The following is a 13,304-nucleotide window of genomic DNA, read 5'->3' as shown; positions in this document are numbered from 1 at the left end:
ACTCATACATGTACCAGACAGTCAGCAGGTAGATGGCGCTGCTGAGTCCTGGGGCACATCTATATAGGGGGTGGAGCTCCTGTACTCATACATGTACCAGACAGTCAGCAGGTAGATGGCGCTGCTGAGTCCTGGGGTACATCTATATAGGGGGTGGAGCTCCTGCACTCATACATGTACCAGACAGTCAGCAGGTAGATGGCGCTGCTGAGTCCTGGGGTACATCTATATAGGGGGTGGAGCTCCTGCACTCATACATGTACCAGACAGTCAGCAGGTAGATGGCGCTGCTGAGTCCTGGGGTACATCTATATAGGGGGTGGAGCTCGCCGCTCCTGTACTCATACATGTACCAGACAGTCAGCAGGTAGATGGCGCTGCTGAGTCCTGGGGTACATCTATATAGGGGGTGGAGCTCCTGCACTCATACATGTACCAGACAGTCAGCAGGTAGATGGCGCTGCTGAGTCCTGGGGTACATCTATATAGGGGGTGGAGCTCACCGCTCCTGTACTCTTACATGTACCAGACAGTCAGCAGGTAGATGGCGCTGCTGAGTCCTGGGGTACATCTATATAGGGGGTGGAGCTCACCGCTCCTGTACTCTTACATGTACCAGACAGTCAGCAGGTAGGGGGCGCTGCTGAGTCCTGGGGTACATCTATATAGGGGGTGGAGCTCCTGCACTCATACATGTACCAGACAGTCAGCAGGTAGATGGCGCTGCTGAGTCCTGGGGTACATCTATATAGGGGGTGGAGCTCGCCGCTCCAGTACTCATACATGTACCAGACAGTCAGCAGGTAGGGGGCGCTGCTGAGTCCTGGGGTACATCTATATAGGGGGTGGAGCTCGCCGCTCCTGTACTCTTACATGTACCAGACAGTCAGCAGGTAGATGGCGCTGCTGAGTCCTGGGGTACATCTATATAGGGGGTGGAGCTCGCCGCTCCTGCACTCATACATGTACCAGACAGTCAGCAGGTAGATGGCGCTGCTGAGTCCTGGGGCACATCTATATAGGGGGTGGAGCTCCTGCACTCATACATGTACCAGACAGTCAGCAGGTAGATGGCGCTGCTGAGTCCTGGGGTACATCTATATAGGGGGTGGAGCTCCCCGCTCCTGCACTCATACATGTACCAGACAGTCAGCAGGTAGATGGCGCTGCTGAGTCCTGGGGTACATCTATATAGGGGGTGGAGCTCGCCGCTCCTGCACTCATACATGTACCAGACAGTCAGCAGGTAGATGGCGCTGCTGAGTCCTGGGGCACATCTATATAGGGGGTGGAGCTCCTGTACTCATACATGTACCAGACAGTCAGCAGGTAGATGGCGCTGCTGAGTCCTGGGGTACATCTATATAGGGGGTGGAGCTCCTGCACTCATACATGTACCAGACAGTCAGCAGGTAGATGGCGCTGCTGAGTCCTGGGGTACATCTATATAGGGGGTGGAGCTCCTGCACTCATACATGTACCAGACAGTCAGCAGGTAGATGGCGCTGCTGAGTCCTGGGGTACATCTATATAGGGGGTGGAGCTCGCCGCTCCTGTACTCATACATGTACCAGACAGTCAGCAGGTAGATGGCGCTGCTGAGTCCTGGGGTACATCTATATAGGGGGTGGAGCTCCTGCACTCATACATGTACCAGACAGTCAGCAGGTAGATGGCGCTGCTGAGTCCTGGGGTACATCTATATAGGGGGTGGAGCTCACCGCTCCTGCACTCATACATGTAGCAGACAGTCAGCAGGTAGATGGCGCTGCTGAGTCCTGGGGTACATCTATATAGGGGGTGGAGCTCACCGCTCCTGCACTCATACATGTACCAGACAGTCAGCAGGTAGATGGCGCTGCTGAGTCCTGGGGTACATCTATATAGGGGGTGGAGCTCGCCGCTCCAGTACTCATACATGTACCAGACAGTCAGCAGGTAGGGGGCGTTGCTGAGTCCTGGGGTACATCTATATAGGGGGTGGAGCTCGCCGCTCCTGTACTCATACATGTACCAGACAGTCAGCAGGTAGATGGCGCTGCTGAGTCCTGGGTACATCTATATAGGGGGTGGAGCTCGCCGCTCCTGCACTCATACATGTAGCAGACAGTCAGCAGGTAGATGGCGCTGCTGAGTCCTGGGGTACATCTATATAGGGGGTGGAGCTCGCCGCTCCAGTACTCATACATGTACCAGACAGTCAGCAGGTAGATGGCGCTGCTGAGTCCTGGGGCACATCTATATAGGGGGTGGAGCTCCTGCACTCATACATGTACCAGACAGTCAGCAGGTAGATGGCGCTGCTGAGTCCTGGGGTACATCTATATAGGGGGTGGAGCTCCCCGCTCCTGCACTCATACATGTACCAGACAGTCAGCAGGTAGATGGCGCTGCTGAGTCCTGGGGTATATCTATATAGGGGGTGGAGCTCGCCGCTCCTGTACTCATACATGTACCAGACAGTCAGCAGGTAGATGGCGCTGCTGAGTCCTGGGGTACATCTATATAGGGGGTGGAGCTCGCCGCTCCTGCACTCATACATGTACCAGACAGTCAGCAGGTAGATGGCGCTGCTGAGTCCTGGGGCACATCTATATAGGGGGTGGAGCTCCTGTACTCATACATGTACCAGACAGTCAGCAGGTAGATGGCGCTGCTGAGTCCTGGGGTACATCTATATAGGGGGTGGAGCTCGCCGCTCCTGTACTCATACATGTACCAGACAGTCAGCAGGTAGATGGCGCTGCTGAGTCCTGGGGTACATCTATATAGGGGGTGGAGCTCCTGCACTCATACATGTACCAGACAGTCAGCAGATAGATGGCGCTGCTGAGTCCTGGGGTACATCTATATAGGGGGTGGAGCTCGCCGCTCCTGTACTCTTACATGTACCAGACAGTCAGCAGGTAGATGGCGCTGCTGAGTCCTGGGGTACATCTATATAGGGGGTGGAGCTCCTGCACTCATACATGTACCAGACAGTCAGCAGGTAGATGGCGCTGCTGAGTCCTGGGGTACATCTATATAGGGGGTGGAGCTCGCCGCTCCTGCACTCATACATGTACCAGACAGTCAGCAGGTAGATGGCGCTGCTGAGTCCTGGGGTACATCTATATAGGGGGTGGAGCTCGCCGCTCCTGTACTCATACATGTACCAGACAGTCAGCAGGTAGATGGCGCTGCTGAGTCCTGGGGTACATCTATATAGGGGGTGGAGCTCCTGCACTCATACATGTACCAGACAGTCAGCAGGTAGATGGCGCTGCTGAGTCCTGGGGTACATCTATATAGGGGGTGGAGCTCGCCGCTCCAGTACTCATACATGTACCAGACAGTCAGCAGGTAGATGGCGCTGCTGAGTCCTGGGGTACATCTATATAGGGGGTGGAGCTCACCGCTCCTGCACTCATACATGTCCCAGACAGTCAGCAGGTAGATGGCGCTGCTGAGTCCTGGGGCACATCTATGTAGGGGGTGGAGCTCGCCGCTCCTGCACTCATACATGTACCAGACAGTCAGCAGGTAGATGGCGCTGCTGAGTCCTGGGGTACATCTATATAGGGGGTGGAGCTCGCCGCTCCTGCACTCATACATGTACCAGACAGTCAGCAGGTAGATGGCGCTGCTGAGTCCTGGGGTACATCTATATAGGGGGTGGAGCTCGCCGCTCCTGCACTCATACATGTACCAGACAGTCAGCAGGTAGATGGCGCTGCTGAGTCCTGGGGCACATCTATATAGGGGGTGGAGCTCCTGTACTCATACATGTACCAGACAGTCAGCAGGTAGATGGCGCTGCTGAGTCCTGGGGTACATCTATATAGGGGGTGGAGCTCGCCGCTCCTGTACTCATACATGTCCCAGACAGTCAGCAGGTAGATGGCGCTGCTGAGTCCTGGGGTACATCTATATAGGGGGTGGAGCTCACCGCTCCTGTACTCTTACATGTACCAGACAGTCAGCAGGTAGATGGCGCTGCTGAGTCCTGGGGCACATGTATATAGAGGTAGAGCTCGCCGCTCCTGTACTCATACATGTACCAGACAGTCAGCAGGTAGATGGCGCTGCTGAGTCCTGGGGCACATGTATATAGAGGTAGAGCTCGCCACTCCTGTACTCATACATGTACCAGACAGTCAGCAGGTAGATGGCGCTGCTGAGTCCTGGGGCACATCTATATAGGGGGTGGAGCTCACCGCTCCTGTACTCATACATGTACCAGACAGTCAGCAGGTAGATGGCGCTGCTGAGTCCTGGGGTACATCTATATAGGGGGTGGAGCTCGCTGCTCCTGTACTCATACATGTACCAGACAGTCAGCAGGTAGATGGCGCTGCTGAGTCCTGGGGTACATCTATATAGGGGGTGGAGCTCACCGCTCCTTATGTTGATCTGTTAGATCTTCCTCCTGTATTTCTGATGTATTGGACTGAATTGTGACCTCTGACCAATCAGGGAGAAGATGTGACTGATATTAAAGCGGAGGCTGAAGAAGAGAGGATGAGGGGCCGTCACCTGTGTAAGAGGGAAGTGGAGGAGGAGATTCCAGGAGGTGTTACCACAGGTTCGGTATAGTGAATGGAGGAGTATTCAGGGTTTTCTTAAGGTTGAGTTCCTACTTATGGCTAATGAGCAGAGTATTTTTGCCATTGTGTTGTTTTTTTTTAGTGTTCGCTTTATTTCGTACATGTACCGTATATACTCGAGTATAAGCCGAAGCCCCTAATTTTAATACAAAAAACTGGGAAAAGTTATTGACTCAAGTATAAGCCGAGGGGGGAAATGCAGAAGCTACTCGAAAATTTCAAAAATTAAAATGGCCGGAGCTTTTGGGTGCAGTAGATGCTGGGGAAGGGGAGGGGGTGTTTGGTTGTCTATCTGCCCCTTCCTTGAGCTTGAGGACTGGGGATTTTTCCCCCACTTGGACCTCAGTCTGGCTGAATATAGGGGATCTGCAGTGCTCCTATTAACCCCTTCCAGACAGATCTGCAGATCCCCTATAGTCAGCACTTTTGCCAGACTTAACCAGTCTGAAAGGGAAAATTTGGAACGGCTGCCTACCCAGACCGCTGCTCAGTTGGCGAACTGTAGTCCTCTCTCTGGATGACCTCATTGTTCCATCTCCAGGAGTGGTCCTGGCATATGGACCAGGAAATCATTTTACAGGCACGGTCCTCGCTGCCAGATAGGGGAGTGCCCCCACAGCTCCTCTCCGACAGGCGGAACCCTGTCTTCTCTCTTATGGTCTGCTTCTACTGGGGACGCCTCTGACTCTGACCCAGAGTATTAGCTAGGCACATCTATAACCACTGCTATGCACGAGCTCAGTGGGTGCTCAGCCATGTGGTCAGTGAGACTCCACAGATCTGAGGATTTGGCCCCTACTACTCAAGAGGACATCTCCTGCCACAGTCACCGCCCTCCTCTGGCCTCCCTCAAACTTGAGGTGTGAACCAGATCTTGAGGGAATGCTGAACTCACTCTAACCTTCCTTCCTCCAGTCGGATGTTCTTTTGTTTTTTTTCCAGGCCGAGGATGGTCCCATGTGGCTGGTGCCCCTGGTGTAGACCCCGCGATAGCTCGCTTCTCCCGAGCTACCATCCTGTCTTTAGAAGTGTTCTCCACCTCCCGATGCAATCCTCTGTTCGAGGGTGAACTCGACCTCTGCTGGAGCCGCTTGGCGGTCTCTGTAGCAGCTGGTTCCTCCCTGTGGCCTTCATTTGTGCCTTTCAAGGCCTACATTTCCTGGGTTAAAACAGCCCCACAAGGTTCTCTCCAGTGTTGCCGCCCTCCAGAGGCATGGTTCAAGATGTTCAGCTGCTTGTCTCTCATATCTTCAACTCGTCCAGGATGCTTCTCTGGAGCAGCTCGCCGCTCTGCCTGGCACCTACCTTTTTTGTGCCAACTCGCTGTTCCTTTTGGATCCTTTTCATGGCATGCTGAATCCTTTGGAAGTAGGTTGTGGTTCTTTCCTTCTCTTGGAATTAACGGGACCGGCCTTTTGTTTAGCCCCTGCCTGGCTCATTACTTAGACTATAGGAGGAAGTAGCCCTATCCTTCGCCCATAGTTTTGCCGTGATGCTCTCCTCCCTGAGTTTTTCCTCCCGGTGATGATGTCTCTTCTGGTCATCCTCTGTTGCAGAGGAGCTGTTGTGATTATGCGCCTGGATATCCTCTAGGTGCAGGCTCATGGTCATTCTGACAGCAGGTGGATTACCTTGGTCCCCTTTAGCTGATTTTGCTGGTTCTTCAGCAAGGAGAAGCCCAGCCTCGTACTTTCTCTGCTCATGGCATTCCTGGGCATGTTGCTCAATAGGCTCCTGGTCAAGTTTTTTTCCCTCCCAGAGTCAGAGGTTCTGACCCCCCCTATCCAGTGTGTCCCACCTCCTGAGGATCCCTTTGTGCTCTCTTTGCTCCTGCCTGCGAGTCCTGGACACGGTAGCATTGACCTTTGAGGCTCAGCCTTTGGCTCAGTTCCTTCTCAGTTATTGCAAGTGGTTTTTCTGACCGCTAACTAGTCTCAGTCCAGCTCGTCTGCCTGTCCTCCTGCCTTCCCGGGTTCACCGAAAACTTTTGATTGGCTCTCCTCTCCAGGACTCTCTCAGGGGACTCCCCCCCCCCCCCTTACCCCTCCTCCTTTTGAAGTTTATTCCCTGCCGCCAGTCTCCTGGCCGGTGAGCAGTCTTCGGCTCCCTGACAGTTTCAGGGCCGACCATCCATAGCAAGGCCCTCCTGCACATCTTCCTCTGGAACTGGGGACCTACTTTGTAGCCCTCTATCATTGGACCTTTCTCCTCCTAGGGCACCCGGTGAGTGTCCTGACCAGCACCTACCCCTTGGTCGCCTTCTTGAACCTTCCGGTTAGCTCCAGGATGCAATGTGGCCTTCTGTACGCCTCACAATCTTTTCAATGCATCTTGTTCTGGCTAGTTCAGTGGTCCACGTTCGCGTGTGGACCGTTGGATGGCTTATGCCCAAGTTTCAACGTCTGCACCGGAGGAAGACGCATGAAAAGGACGTTCTAGAAGAAGATGGAGGCGGCGCTGGAGAGTTCTCTCGCAGCATTGGGGACGCCCACAGCGCTGCGAGAGAACTCACTTGCATAACAGTAGAATTTTAACCAAACAGCGGGGCGAAGAAGACATCTAAAGGTAGGAGAATAATATATAGCAAAAAAAAAAAAAAAAAAGGGAAGTCCACAGCCAACAGCAAATTGATAATATATTGTAGGATTTCCTGATGCGCGGATAGAGCCTCCCGGGCGAGGACAAAGACACAATGCAAAATGGTAGGTTTATCCAGCAACCAAGGAAAGTCCAGTAGTAAAATAAAACAACTTTTATTGATGCATAGTACAGTCCATAAAAAACATGGAGATACTGTGTGTGGATAAAAAAAAATATTGCCTACAAAAACATACCCAGATGGAAAAACCTATTCATATACACTTGGCTAACCGCTGACGCGTTTCGAGTACTTCATCTCTTAGTCATAGCGATGACACTGATAGTGAGTGCGCAGGATAGATACCCTGCCAGCCAAATGTGAAATTGAAATCAGGTGATTTGCACCCGTGGGTTACATATACACACAGCTGATAAAAACAAAACACATGCGTATGTCAGTAATATCAAATCCATTATAATAATAGTGATACAAAAACTATCTGTTAAATTATAAAACATACATAAGAGTAATCACAAATCCATAGGGTACATAACAATAAAAATCGCATAATCTGCATGATTCACATATAGACTATGATCAAGAGCTCACTGAGTGTGAAAGCATAGCTTGGAGGAGAAGATTTCTACACAATGAGACAAAGAAACTGATGATTAATACCATAGAAAAGTCCATTAGATGTTTCCACATGAAATTCATACAGCAAGAGGAATCAGAAACATTATCAAAGAAAGGAAATGACTACAAGAAACACCATCATGTGATGGTCAGGTGACTTCAGGAAGTGAATGCAAATCAAGTACAGAAGCAACACATATTAAAGGGGCTCTATCAGCAAAATCCTGCTGCTAGAGCCCCACATATGCGTGAATAGCCTTTAAAAAGGCTATTCAGGCACTGTCAAAGTTATATTAAACTACCCCCCACTCCCTGTTTTAAAATAAAACCCTAAAAAAGAATATGATCTACTTACGCATCGTGCATGCTGGGCGGGCATTCAGGGTCCGCCGTCTTCTTCATCCACGCCTCCTCTTCCTGCGATGTCCTCAGGTCCCGTCCTCCTCCGGCGCTCGCGAACTGACATTGATAAAGAAAAAAAAAAAAAGTCCTGTGCGCATGCGCTGTAGCCGTAGTAGAAGCTGCATGCTACTGCGCATGCACCCAGGCCATTTTTTATATCAATGTCAGTTCGCGAGCGCCGGAGGAGGATGGGACCCGAGGAAGAGGAGGCGTTGATGAAGAAGATGGCGCACCCTGAATGCCCGCCCAGCGTGCAAGATGCGTAAGTAGATCATATTCTTTTTTAGGGTTTTATTTTAAAACCGGGGGGGGGGGGGGGGTAGTTTAATATAACTTACGGTGCCTATCAGCATGATTTTGCTGATAGTGTCCCATTAAACTAAGAATCACAAACATTTAAACCTGTCTTATGTTTGTACGTTATGGCATAAATGACACAGTGACATGATGACATAATAAAGTATCATATAGCAAAAACCAAAAAACGATTGACCATATAGCTAGCGTGTGTAATTTAAACAACACGTGGTAAGTATCAATGGTAATATAATCGTATAATAGCACTAGCAGTATATTCTGCGAGTGTATAATCAAAAAAAGCCAAAAAAATTAAAAAATTAATAAAAAAAATAAAAAAATATGTAAAACAAAAATTAAAAAACACGCAACTGACAAAAAAAATGTTTCTATTTTTTTTGTATGTATATTTAATAAAAATAAACCAAATCAGTCCTAAAATTAAGACCCTGAGGATAACGTGTAAATAACTCAAAAATCCAGAAAGCTTTGCGTTTGAGAAGCTTCCTGCGCCAATCGTCACCTCGCAAAGGTCTCGTTACCTGTTCAATTGCAAAATATTGGAAGGACGATACATCCCCCTGATGTTGAAGAATGAAATGTTTAGATGCTCCTGATACATTAGTAGTGATGGGTTTGTTACAATCGGTTAGATGTTCTGGAATACGTGTTTTTAGAGATCGTGTGGTGCAACCAACGTAATAAAGATCACAGGGGGAACACCAGACAATGTAAACAACATACTTAGATCTACAATCTAGCCTACTCTTTATGTGGTATATTTTGCGGTTGACCTTCTTATGAAATGTAGATGTTCTTTTTACAAATTGGCATGCTTCACATCTCAAGGCAATAACAATGAACTTAATTTGCAATTCACCCACATGGTTCAACATAAGATGGTAAATTTTTTGGATATATCGTTAACGGGCGATGTTGCCAAACGTAAGGCGATATCCTCCCTTTGTAAGGAACAAGCCGGCAACACCATTTTACATTTTAGGCCAATACCTATTGGTGAAATAAGATCTAAGAGGGCATGTTCTAACACCATGGATTATCATGTTAAAAAATGGGACATTCATAGGAGAATAAAATCTAGGGGCTACCCCTCTTGGTCACTCCAGAGAGTGGTGAGGATAGTGGCATGAAATGTAGAACATCTTTATTACAGGATTCCACCAGGATTAGAGATAATAAAACTTATCCCAATAACTCGGTTTACTTTTGTACCAATTACATTTCTGATTATAAACGGGTTGTTAATATTATTCGCAAACCTATACAGTACCTCTGTTGTTACGGGATGATTTGTTGGCCAAAATTTTAGGTGACGGATGTCGATTTGTTTCACGTAGAGGAAAAACTCTTGGGAACGTGCTATCTCCCAGTTTGTTTATTGATTCTTGTAATGTCTCTAACAGCAGTTGGTTGGATTCCAAAGGTTTTTTCCGATGCGGAGCCTTGAGATGTGAAGCATGCCAATTTGTAAAAAGAACATCTACATTTCATAAGAAGGTCAACCGTAAAATATACCACATAAAAGGTAGGCTAGATTGTAGATCTAAGTATGTTGTTTACATTGTCTGGTGTTCCCCCTGTGATCTTTATTACGTTGGTTGCACCACACGATCTCTAAAAACACGTATTCCAGAACATCTAACCGATTGTAACAAACCCATCACTACTAATGTATCAGGAGCATCTAAACATTTCATTCTTCAACATCAGGGGGATGTATCGTCCTTCCAATATTTTGCAATTGAACAGGTAACGAGACCTTTGCGAGGTGACGATTGGCGCAGGAAGCTTCTCAAACGCAAAGCTTTCTGGATTTTTGAGTTATTTACACGTTATCCTCAGGGTCTTAATTTTAGGACTGATTTGGTTTATTTTTATTAAATATACATACAAAAAAAATAAAAACATTTTTTTTTGTCAGTTGCGTGTTTTTATTTTTATTTTATTTTTTGGCTTTTTTTGATTATACACAGAATATACTGCTAGTGCTATTATACGATTATATTACCATTGATACTTCCCATGTGTTGTTTAAATTACGCTAGCTATATGGTCAATCGTTTTTTGGTTTTTGCTTTATGATACTTTATTATGTCATCATGTCATTTATGCCATAACGTACAAAGATAAGACAGGTTTATATGTTTGTGATTCTTAGTTTTAATATGTGTTGCCTCTGTACTTGATTTGCATTCACTTCCTGAAGTCACGTGACCATTACATGATGGCTGTTCTTGTAGTCACTTCCTTTCACACTCAGTGAGCTCTTGATCATAGTTGATAAGTGAATCATGCAGATTATGCGATTTTTATTGTTATCTACCCTATGGATTTGTGATTACTCTTATGTATGTTTTATAATTTAACAGATATTTTTTTGTATCACTATTATTATAATGGATTTGATATTACTGACATACGCATGTGTTTTGTTTTTATCAGCTGAGTGTATATGTAACCCATGGGTGCAAATCACCTGATTTCAATTTCACATTTGGCTGGCAGGGTATCTATCCTGCGCACTCACAATCAGTGTCATCGCTATGACTAAGAGTTGAAGTACTCGAAACGCGTCAGCGGTTAGCCAAGCGTATGCGAATTTGTTTTTCTATCTGGGTATGTTTTTGTAGGAGAATAATAGCCTTTAAGGGAAAACCGACGTGTCAACGACCAAAAAAATGTTCTTAATGGTAGAATCCCTTTAAGACCAAGCCAAAGCAAATTCAACAGAAAGTGAAACTATAAAGGAGTGACTTACGTATCCTGCTGCCTTATCAATAACTGCTTGTGTGTTTTTGGAATTATATTTGTTTTTATGTTTGTCTAAACTTTACTTTGGAAAAATTACAAAATCCATTTATAATCCTTCCAGAAACTCTCAGTAAGGGCTCTGAGGGAGACTTCATGTTCTCACTGAATTGTAAAGTTGAAGATGAAGATATCATGCAGTTCTCCTTAGGAGACAATCTACAGCCAGGACTTCACAGTACAGATCTATCCGATAATCCTCCTAATAATGAGGAGCCGTTTCCCGGCCAACTTGTTGTCAGGAGTACAGGGCAGAACGAGGATGAACTGAGAATTGAGACTAGGGAGAAACAATTTTCATGTTCACTATGTAGGAAAGTCTTTACTGATGTATCAAACCTTGTTACATGTGAGAAAAGTTACACAAAAGAGAAGCCATATTTATGTTTGGAATGCATGAAGAGCTTTCTGTTAAAAGCAAATCTTGTTAAAAATAACTCCATCCTCGCAGAGGAGAGGCCTTTTCTGTGCTCAGAATGTGGGAAACGTTTCACTGTTAAAGCCAAACTTAGAGATCATCTGAGAATTCACACAGGAGAGAAACCATTTATATGTTCTGAATGTGGCAAATGTTTTATTCTGAAATCCGATCTGGTCAGACACCTGAAAATTCACACAGGAGAGAAGCCTTATTCATGTTCAGAATGTGCAAAATGTTTTATTACTAATGCCAAACTCAAAGACCATCAGCGAGTTCACACAGGAGAGAGACCTTTCACATGCTCAGAATGTGGGAAATGTTTTACAAATAAATCCAATCTTGTTAAACATGAGAGAATCCACACAGGGGAGAGACCATTCTCATGTTCTCTATGCGGGAAATGTTTTATTACAAACGCCAAACTTGGGGATCATATGAGAAGCCACACAGGAGAGAAGCCATATTCATGTGGAGTATGTGGGAAACGTTGTATCAGTAAATCAAACCTTGTTACACATGAGAGAAGTCACACAGGAGAGAAGCCATATTCTTGCTCACTATGTGGGAAATGTTTTCCAAAAAAGTCAAATCTTGTTAAACATGAGAGAGGTCACACATAGAAGTCATTATTGTTAGTTATTACTGTGGGAGGGGTTGTAGAGATGGAGGAAGCCTTGTACATAATTCACACAGAGACATTTTTCATGTTCATAATGTGAAAAATGGTTTATTGCGAAATTCAATCTTTATGCTGATGACACCCAATTATACACATCTTCCCGTGACATCACCCCTGCACTCATACAGAACACCAGTGACTGTCTCTCTGCTGTCTCTAATATCATGTCCTCGCTCTATCTGACACTAAATCTTTCTAAGACTGAACTACTACTGTTTCCACCATCTAACAGATCTGTCCCTGATATATCCATTGCAGTCTCAGGCCTTACTATAACTCCTAGGCAGTAGGCCCGCTGCCTCGGGGTCATGTTTGATGCAGACCTTTCCTTCACCCCTCATATTGAATCACTCGCACGCTCATGTCACCTCCACCTTAAAAACATCTCCAGAATACACCCTTTCCTTACCAGAGATACACTAAAGACACTTATTGTCTCTCTGATTCATTCTCGCCTTGACTACTGTAACTCCTTACTAATCCGTCTTCCCCTCACTAAACTCTCCCCTCTACAATCTATTCTGAATGCAGCGGCTCATCTATCAGGCTAGACACTACAGCGAGGCCTCCGGTCTGTGCCGGTCGCTACATTGGCTGCCTATTCATTATAGAATAAAATATAAAGTCATCACCCTCCTCCACAAGCCTCTCTATAATGCCGTACCTCCCTACATTTCCTCCCTCATCTCTATTGCACATCCCCTGCTCTCCGTTCACTCAATGACCTAACACTGACATCCTCTATTATCAGAACCTCCCACTCCCGGATCCTATAAGATTTCTCCCGTGTTGCACCTGATAGGGAAATGAATACATTCATATATATGTGTATACATTCTTTCAATAATACTTGAGCTTGTAGAACGCTTCTCT

The 13,304-nt window shown here is 46.7% G+C and overlaps 1 pseudogene; it reads left to right on the top strand.

Moving 5' to 3' along the window:
• LOC142186991 (uncharacterized) overlaps window positions 1–12,471 on the top strand; it is a 28,001-nt pseudogene extending 15,530 nt beyond the window's left edge.
• Window positions 12,472–13,304: the final 833 nt, after the last annotated feature.

Source organism: Leptodactylus fuscus, unplaced genomic scaffold, assembly GCF_031893055.1.
Source record: "Leptodactylus fuscus isolate aLepFus1 unplaced genomic scaffold, aLepFus1.hap2 HAP2_SCAFFOLD_126, whole genome shotgun sequence".
Taxonomy (NCBI): Eukaryota; Metazoa; Chordata; class Amphibia; order Anura; family Leptodactylidae; genus Leptodactylus; species Leptodactylus fuscus.
This window is presented reverse-complemented; position numbering and strand designations above follow the sequence as displayed.